We start from the raw sequence: 9,852 nt of genomic DNA on the forward strand, positions 1-9,852 counted from the left end.
ACCTATGTGGGGGAGGTACCGGAAGGAGTGGACCGATATGGTCTATCTTCGAACTTAAACTAAGTTTGGACAAAATATTGAAAGACCCAAAATTTTAACCAAATATGTTGATCCGTTCGAGAGTTATCGTGCACTCCAACTACGACACGTGGTATTATATGGGTTGTTTGCAGTTTTCGTGCTGATTTCGGAGGATATATGGACTTGCTCCTGAAAAAAATTATATCGTCGTAATGGGGGTAGTGAATACAAGTGGCTGCAACAAAAATCAAAGCGATTCGAGAGCAGGCCTTAAACTGCACTTAAGCAAAATTTTGTGTGGGAGGTACCCGAAAGAGTGAACCAATAGGGTCCATATTGGAACCTCATCTATGTCTAGTAGAAATGTCACGATGTGCAAAGTATGGACTAATTCGGTTACTCCCTTCAAGAGTTATCGTGCGGACAATTTTTCCAAACATTTTTGAACTTTTGTGGGGGAGGTACCTGAAGGAGTGGACCGATGTGGTCCATCTTCGAACTTAAATCAAATCTGGACAAAATATTTCGATACCCAAAATTTGAACCGAATCGATTGATCCGTTCGAGAGTTATCGTGCGCACCAGCCAGCCAGACAGACGGACAGACAGACGGACGGACATTGCTAGATCGACTCAAAATTGTCTGAAACGGATATCGTACAAACATACTTGGGGTCTAAAACCATTATTTCGATGAAGCACATTTTTGGCCGTATCAAAGTGTAAATACTAGGCCGGGGCGATTTGTATGGAAGGAAAAAAGTGTTATCGGGCGCCTGGAGTTTCTGATTCTTGGGATTGTACTGAGCAAAAAAGTCAACTAGACCATATGTCTACGGTGAAAATCGAGCCCCCGGATTTTGACTTGAAGTTTTTTTTCAAGGATTTTCGGTTATTTTGGCATATAACAACCAAACCACTGATATTTTCGATCCAACACAAAGACAACAATTGTAGCCAAGACAATAATAAAGAACTCTCTAGTACATCGCAAAAGCATTGGAACGCTCCTTCAGGCAGTTATGGCCTCGAAAGGTGCACATTTTTCGGAAAATATCGATAAATGACACTGTGCTACAAAATCGGACTCAAATTCAGTGGGTGGAAAATCCATTTTGAAGATGAAAGCCCTTGGTGAGTGTACTAAGAACCCAAAAGGAAATTTTCACCATAGGTCAAGTTTCCGAGATATCGCGTGAATAATGGTTTAATTTTCGCCCCTTAATTTGCGAGAAAACAGCTTTATATCTCTGTTAAGCGTTATTGTAGCTTCATTTTGAGATTACATGTCTTCAGTCAAATCGAATGGTGAATCTTTTTGTAGAATATTTCATCCCTCTAACTCAATTCTTTCCATGTCCTTTTCGTCCTTTATTTTTTGAACCGTAGTAAAAGTACCACAAGATGAGATTTTACATCATCCAAATATTCTACAAAAATGTTGTTCAGAAGATTTTAGGTACGGTTCTCATTGATGACCAATCGATATTCTCCGTTTCCATAGTCCTTTTTGACATTTACCCGTATTTTGTTGAGAAAACTATGTTTTGTTTTTATGTATATTCGTTATTGGTCTGTGGTGCATCTGAAATACTTACCATAAATAGCTCTTGTAATGACGAATACGTTAATGACAAATTTTATTGAAGCATAAAATCCGGGTATCTACATTTTTGAACCGGATATTCTGATATCAAAACCGATTTTGGAAACGGTTTTAAGTAACCGATTAATCGTATATGTATATCATTGGAATGCTAATAAAATGGTCAATCAAATGACAGCAAGTAGCTGATTACAACTTTCTTGGTTCCGATGCTAGAACAAAAAAAACACTTTCTTAAACCGATTTTGATGTAAAATATCACTGGGTTGACGTGGTTCAAACTTCTGAGTTATGGCGAAATTAATTCATTCTTGATGAACTTTAAGTGCATGATAACAAAACAACATAACACAAATTCATCTCACAATAACTCAGAAGTTTGACCTATGGCATAACTGTCTTTAATAATTGTTCCACAAACATCCCAGATGGGACAAGGGAGACTTCTCTCATATCAATGAGTGCACGCCGATTCATATTTGCTCAATGATATGGGACCTACTTTTTATTGCCGAGTCCGAACGGCGTGTCTTACGACACCACTTGTAGAGAAGTTTTTCATGGCTTAAATACTCAGGAAATGTCGCCAGCATTACTGAGGGGGAATGTTGCCACCGTTGAAAATTTGATGTTGCTTGGCCTGGGATTCGAACCGCAGACCTTCTGAGTGCAAGGCGGACGTGCTAACCATTGCACCACGGTGGCCCCCAATAACTGTCTTTCCAGATTTATAAAATATCTTAATCGACTTTCATCGCCAAAAAAAATTTTCAACCCAGTGATATTTTACATCAAAATCTGTTTAAGAAAGCGTTTTTTTTTTTTTTTTGTAATCAGCTACTTGCTGTCATTTGATTGACCATTTTATTAGCTTTCCAATGATATACATATACGATTAATCGGTTACTTAAAACCGGTTCCAAAATCGGTTTTGATATCAGAATATCCGGTTCAAAAATTTAGATACCCGGATCTTATCCTTCAATATAATTTGTTATTAACGTGTTCGTCATTACAAGAGCTATTTATGGTAAGTATTTCAGATGCACCACAGACCAATAACGAATATACATAAAAACAAAACATAGTTTTCTCAACAAAATACGGGTAAATGTCAAAAAGGACTATGGAAACGGGGAAATATCGATTGGTCATCAATGAGAACCGTACCTAAAATCTTCTGAACAACATTTTTGTAGAATATTTGGATGATGTAAAATCTCATCTTGTGGTACTTTTACTACGGTTCAAAAAATAAAGGACGAAAAGGACATGGAAAGAATTGAGTTAGAGGGATGAAATATTCTACAAAAAGATTCACCATTCGATTTGACTGAAGACATGTAATCTCAAAATGAAGCTACTATAACGCTTAACAGAGATATAAAGCTGTTTTCTCGTAAATTAAGGGGCGAAAATTAAACCATTAATCACGCGATATCTCGGAAACTTGACCTATGGTGAAAATTTCCTTTTGGGTTCTTAGTACACTCACCAAGGGCTTTCATCTTCAAAATGGATTTTCCACCCACTGAATTTGAGTCCGATTTTGTAGCACAGTGTCATTTATCGATATTTTCCGAAAAATGTGCACCTTCTCGAGGCCATAACTGCCTGAAGGAGCGTTCCAATGCTTTTGCGATGTACTAGAGAGTTCTTTATTATTGTCTTGGCTACAATTGTTGTCTGTGTGTTGGATCGAAAATATCAGTGGTTTGGTTGTTATATGCCAAAATATCCGAAAATCCTTGAAAAAAAACTTCAAGTCAAAATCCGGGGGCTCGATTTTCACCGTAGACATATGGTCTAGTTGACTTTTTTGCTCAGTACAATCCCATGAATCAGAAACTCCAGGCGGCCGTGATGGTGTTCAAATCGCCCCACTCTAGTAAATACCCTCTTTAGCCTAAAGGCTGAGGGTATAAAAATTTTCCTTCCGAATTTCCCAAGGAATTTCTTCAGATTTCGTTAAGAAACTTGACCAACTAGACCAAAAATCATTAAATTTTTAAATGTTCTGTAGCGTTACGTAAATCTACTTTAAGGTGTAGTTAGTTGATTTTATATGAATTATTGACCCAAAGTATATAAATTCAATAGAGAAAGTTCACAATTTTTGGAATAAACCAAATGAAAATGAACCATATCGGACCACGGCATAGTCTCCATACAAAAACTTCCTCCCGGTTTTCTGTATTTTGAAATTTTTAACCATATATCTTCTCGGTTTGGTACATATATTCCAACAATTTTTAACCACATTCCCATTTTATGATCTAATTTCCGCAGAGAACTGTCATTGTTTTCGATATCGTAAGATTTTTGAGTATTTCGAAGATCGGCTATAATATGAATTTTGGGATTCCTTTCGGTTTGCAGAATCTCAATGCAATCCCTATATAATTCCATTCGCGAATATATCGAAAAGAGTAACGAAGGGGTTTAATGTCGTGGTTATAAAAAGTTTGGTCCGAACAAAATGTATTTTTCTTCTTTAAAGTTCATATCCAGTTACCACGCTCTAACTTCAGTCCCACATTTCAAAAAGTTTTTAATTAAAACATCTTTGATATTTAAACTTTATTACCATCTTATAAACTTTTTAATGGTCATTGTTATAGAGTAATCTGACATGGTATTTTATTACCTCAATATTTTTTCTCTCTATAAGCTACTTTTATAATATTTATCTGAATAGAGTCTGCATAGTTTTCGTTAATTACTGAGTGCAACCTAAACGACTTCTTTGAATTAGATACAAACAGGATGAGTAATTCGATAACATAATAAACTAATACTCTTTTATGTCTTCAAGACATCAAAACATAACTATTTTACAACAATTGATAGAGTCAGTGCAAGCCAACTAAAAATTCCGAAATATACATTAAGAAAATAGGAAAGCGTTTGTGCACGGAGTCGGAACATACAGACGATCCACGCACGTCAGTCTACCTCAGTCTGTTGTAATCACCCTAGCATCCACAAAAATTTAGAACGGTCCCTTCAATTTTGGCAATGTGCGTATTTTTGTTTGCAGTTTCAGATGGGCTGTATCGGTCCAGGTTTGGGTAAGCCCCCATGTAGTGGTAAGGCCCGATTTCTGGTATTTTGACGTTTTTAGCTACATTTTCTGGGAGAATTAGCATTTAGGGTTCCCAGTGATAAAGAAACTTCTCCACCAAAAATTATGGAGATAGGTCCAGGAATAGGAATAGCCTCCATATAACGATATCGCGCGATTTCAGGTATTTTCTAGTTTTTTGCTGACCGAATTAGCTAGTATTAAGTATTTGGGGTTCCTAGTGGTCAAAAAACATTTCCACGTAAAATTGTGGACATTGGCACTTTCGTAACAGAAAGGAAACTAATTATTTCAGAATAATTCATGGTGAAACATGAACAAGTTCGAACAATAAGCAAATATATCAACAAAAACTTTTTTTTTCGATTGTTTGAGTGGAGTATTCCCCCATTGGCTCAACTTCATTTATTACCCTCTATTACAGAGAGTAATGTTTTTCAAAACGAACTGACAGTGTTGCAAAATTTTACTGATCGCTACCAATATCATGATTTCATCCCGGCGAAGGGAATTATCAATTGGCTTCTCAGTTTTTGAAATGATGCCTTTTTTAGCGAAAAACCGAACTCTTTAAGTGTCTAGTATTCTCATATGAATGAGAATCACACTCACTTTTCGGCTTTTCCAAAGAAACACCAAAATCAAAATATTCTGCAACATGTCAGCACGTATCAACTAAGAATTCTTCGAATTCTGTGAGTTGAAAAGAACACCAACACAGTTGCCTGTGAGGTTGTTTATTGGAATTTTGTTTTTGTTTTTAACAAAGCTCCAATTCGCCCGTGCCTCGGCTGTTTTTTGTTTGTTTTGTTTATTGTTGAAGTTCAATCTCATTTTCGATTGTTTGAGTGGAGTATTCCCCCATTGGCTCAACTTCATTTATTACCCTCTATTACAGAGAGTAATGTTTTTCAAAACGAACTGACAGTGTTGCAAAATTTTACTGATCGCTACCAATATCATGATTTCATCCCGGCGAAGGGAATTATCAATTGGCTTCTCAGTTTTTGAAACATTACTCTCTGTAATAGAGGGTAATAAATGAAGTTGAGCCAATGGGGGAATACTCCACTCAAACAATCGAAAATGAGATTGAACTTCAACAATAAACAAAACAAACAAAAAACAGCCGAGGCACGGGCGAATTGGAGCTTTGTAAAAACAAAAACAAAATTCCAATAAACAACCTCACAGGCAACTGTGTTGGTGTTCTTTTCAACTCACAGAATTCGAAGAATTCTTAGTTGATACGTGCTGACATGTTGCAGAATATTTTGATTTTGGTGTTTCTTTGGAAAAGCCGAAAAGTGAGTGTGATTCTCATTCATATGAGAATACTAGACACTTAAAGAGTTCGGTTTTTCGCTAAAAAAGGCATCATTTCAAAAACTGAGAAGCCAATTGATAATTCCCTTCGCCGGGATGAAATCATGATATTGGTAGCGATCAGTAAAATTTTGCAACACTGTCAGTTCGTTTTGAAAAACATTACTCTCTGTAATAGAGGGTAATAAATGAAGTTGAGCCAATGGGGGAATACTCCACTCAAACAATCGAAAATGAGATTGAACTTCAACAATAAACAAAACAAACAATCAACAAAAACTCTAATAACGTGGCTCAAGATCGTTTTTAATTTGTCATAACTTGTAAACGGTTGGAAGCAAACTCATGAAAATTCATGACTTTTATTTTTTTGAAAACAAGTAAAGTATCGGCTCTGCCGACAAAGATATACCCTCAGCCTGTGTGTGAATTGGGACTTTTATCTATGACTGATCGAATACTGGCTACACAACCAAACTCATTTCCTCAAAAATTAGGCATTTAGAGAGTTTTCAGAATTTTGTGAACTTTTTTGGAGAGAACTTGCAGACAAAAATATAGAAATTGTTATGGTATTTATCTTAATGATTGTGAACACTCAGATTAAATGCTTACGTTTTGTTACGAATTTGATATGGATTTAAGGGCAAAAAGTTTGCACTTTTGCGGAGAAGTTACCTGAAGGAGTGGACCGACATATCCACTTTGGAAGTGGATCTTATTTTAAGCGCATTTCTTTCGATAGTTATACGAGGGCGGTTCGGAAACTTCTTAGCCTATCAATGAAAGAGAATAGTTAGTTTTTCAAAAATATTTTTATTTTTCAATATAATCTCCTGAAACTTCAGTACACTTAGTCCAACGCTTTTCTAGCAATTCTATCCCTTGATTAAAATAGTTTTCCTCAAGGTCTTCAAAATAGTGGTTTACAACTGTAATTGCATCTTCATTTGAGGTAAAACGCTTGCCAGCAAGGATTTTTTTTAGATTTGGGAACAAGTAAAAGTCACTGGGAGCTAAATCAGGAGAATAAGGTGGGTGGTCAAGCAACTCGTACTTTAATTCGTTGATTTTAGCCATTGTTAAAACACTCTAGTGCGCTGGTGCGTTGTCTTGATGAAAAATTATTTTTTGTGTTGTAAGCCAGGACGTTTTTCTCGAATTTGTACATTTAATTGATCCCAAAGGTTGCAATAGTACTCTGAATTTTTGTTTTGCCCTTTTGCAGATAGTCAATCAATAAAATACCTTTGAAGTCCCAAAAAACCGTTGCCATAACCTTACCAGCCGATTGAATTGTTTTTGCCTTCTTTGGGGCACTTCCCAGTAAACCAAATGTCGGATGTCCGACCAGTGTTGCCGAATTTGACGATTTATCGTCATTTTGACGATTTTTTGGCCCAAAATCGAAAATTTTCGTTTAGTTTTGTTAATGGATGAAAATCATCCTTAAAAAGTTTACGTGATAAAATATTAATTATATATATATTGTTGTAAAAAATATGAATCCAGCTTTATTAACTTCCTACTAATGCCCTCTTTAAGCTGTCAGCCAGTTTTGAATGAAAATTTTTATCGACTTACGACTGCCCAACAACTAAAATGTACGTGTACAGACAAACATGGACAGTCACACTGTCAAGCAAGCGATATTTTAGCTAAGCTGTTATTCAAAATGACAATATGCATGTTCGATGACTTTGCAAGTAAAAAGTTTTTGCAAGTTCCTGCAACTACTTGCAAGACTTCTCAATTCTCTTTTACTGAACAAGTTTGTTATCGAACAGCATTTTGTAAAAGTTTGTGCAAATTTGTACAAACTTTTGGGTTATCGTACAGACCTAATGTGTACCCAGCTTAACCATGCCATACCATCATTATTCATAGGAATACCATCATTTTCTGAGAGCTGTTCTTTTAGCGGTATTTAAGTGATATTGGGTTAGATTTATTGCTGAGTGTTGTATATCTTATGTTGTCAGTCTCATTCACAAAAATATCAGCGAAAAATTGCATTAAACGGTAGCCAAACCGAGTTTTGGACGATTTTCCAAATTTTGTTGACGATTTGACGATTTTTTTGACGATTTCCGATCAAAAACTGTCGGCAACGCTGTGTCCGACACATCTAAACAATTTCGAAAGCTAAATCGTTCATATTTCGTTCCAATTTCTAAACGATTTTTCGGATGGGAAATAGTTAAGATTTTATACCGATTTCGTGCCGATATCGGAGCGAATGTCGGAAATAAATTTCCCTTCCGAATTTCCCAAGGAGTTTGTTCAGATTTCGTTAAGAAACTTGAACAACTTGACCAAAAATCATGAAATTTTAAAATGTTCTGTAGCGTTACCTAAATATACTTTAAGGTGTAGTTAGTTGATTTTATATGAATTATTGACACAAAGTATATAAATTCAATAGAGAAAGTTCACAATTTTTGAAATAAACCAAATGAAAATGAACCATATCGGACCACGGCATAGTCTCCATACAAAAAGTTCCGCCCGGTTTTCTGTATTTTGAAACCACATTCGCAAAAACCTAAACAACCCCTAAAAATGTCAACTTGAATCGCGATTTATTTAAAAAGCGCTCCGGCGATTTTTTTAGTTTTTTGACTTTTCTCATCTGTGAACATTGTACTTTCAGAATTCGCAAAAACTTCCCAGGTGTAAGCACCTTCCATTAAAATTGGATTCAAGAGCACCGTGTAGATTCAGTGCAATCCAACTAAAAATTCCGAAATATACATTAAGAAAATAGGAAAGACGATCCACTATGACATTTTAAGCTACATTTTCTGGGAGAATTAGCATTTAGGATTCCCAATGATAAAGAAACTTCTCCACCAAAAATTATGGAGATATGTCCATATTTTGGAATAGCCTCCATATAACGATATCGCCCGATTTCAGGTATTTTCTAGTTTTTTGCTGACCGAATTAGCTAATATTAAGTATTTGGCGTTCCTAGTGGTCAAAAAACATTTCCACGTAAAATTGTGGACATTGGTACTTTCGTAACAGAAAGGAAACTAATTATTTCAGAATACTTCATGGTGAAACATGAACAATTTCGGACCAGCTTAACGCTTTTTACTTGTAAAAATTAACTTTATTGTTGCAAAAGTTAGATAGTTTTTATATATAACAATAAGAAAATATATCAACAAAAACTCAAATAACGTGGCTCAAGAGCGTATTTAATTTGTCATAACTTGTAAACGTTTTCAAGCAAACTCATGAAAATTCATGACTTTTATTTTCTGGAAAACAAGTAAAGTATCGGCTCTGCCGACAAAGATATACCCCTCAGCCTGTGTGTGAATTGGGACTTTTATCTATGACTGATCGAATACTGGCTACACAACCAAAATCATTTCCTCAAAAATTAGGCATTTAGAGAGTTTTCAGAATTTTGTGAACTTTTTTGGACAGAACTTGCAGACAAAAATATAGAAATTTTTATGGTATTTATCTTAATGATTGTGAACACTCAGATTAAATGGATTTAAGGGCAAAAAGGTTGCACTTTTGCGGATAAGTTACCTGAAGGAGTGGACCGACATATCCATTTTGGAAGTGGATCTTATTTTAAGCGCATTTCTTTCGATAGTTATAACGCTCACCAGTCATTTTAGTTTGTCACAGTATAGTTTTTTACCATTGTGTCAGGAAGCATGGACTTAACTATGAAAACAAGGGGAACCTTTGGTCAAAATGCCCAAAGGATCATCGAACAGCCCTTAAACTGCATTTATGTTGAACTCTTGTGAGCGTAGTACCCGAAGATGTTGAGCTTTTGTGGTAC

Source organism: Musca autumnalis, unplaced genomic scaffold (genome assembly GCF_047663935.1).
Source record: "Musca autumnalis isolate F117 unplaced genomic scaffold, ASM4766393v1 scaffold_3, whole genome shotgun sequence".
NCBI lineage: Eukaryota > Metazoa > Arthropoda > Insecta > Diptera > Muscidae > Musca > Musca autumnalis.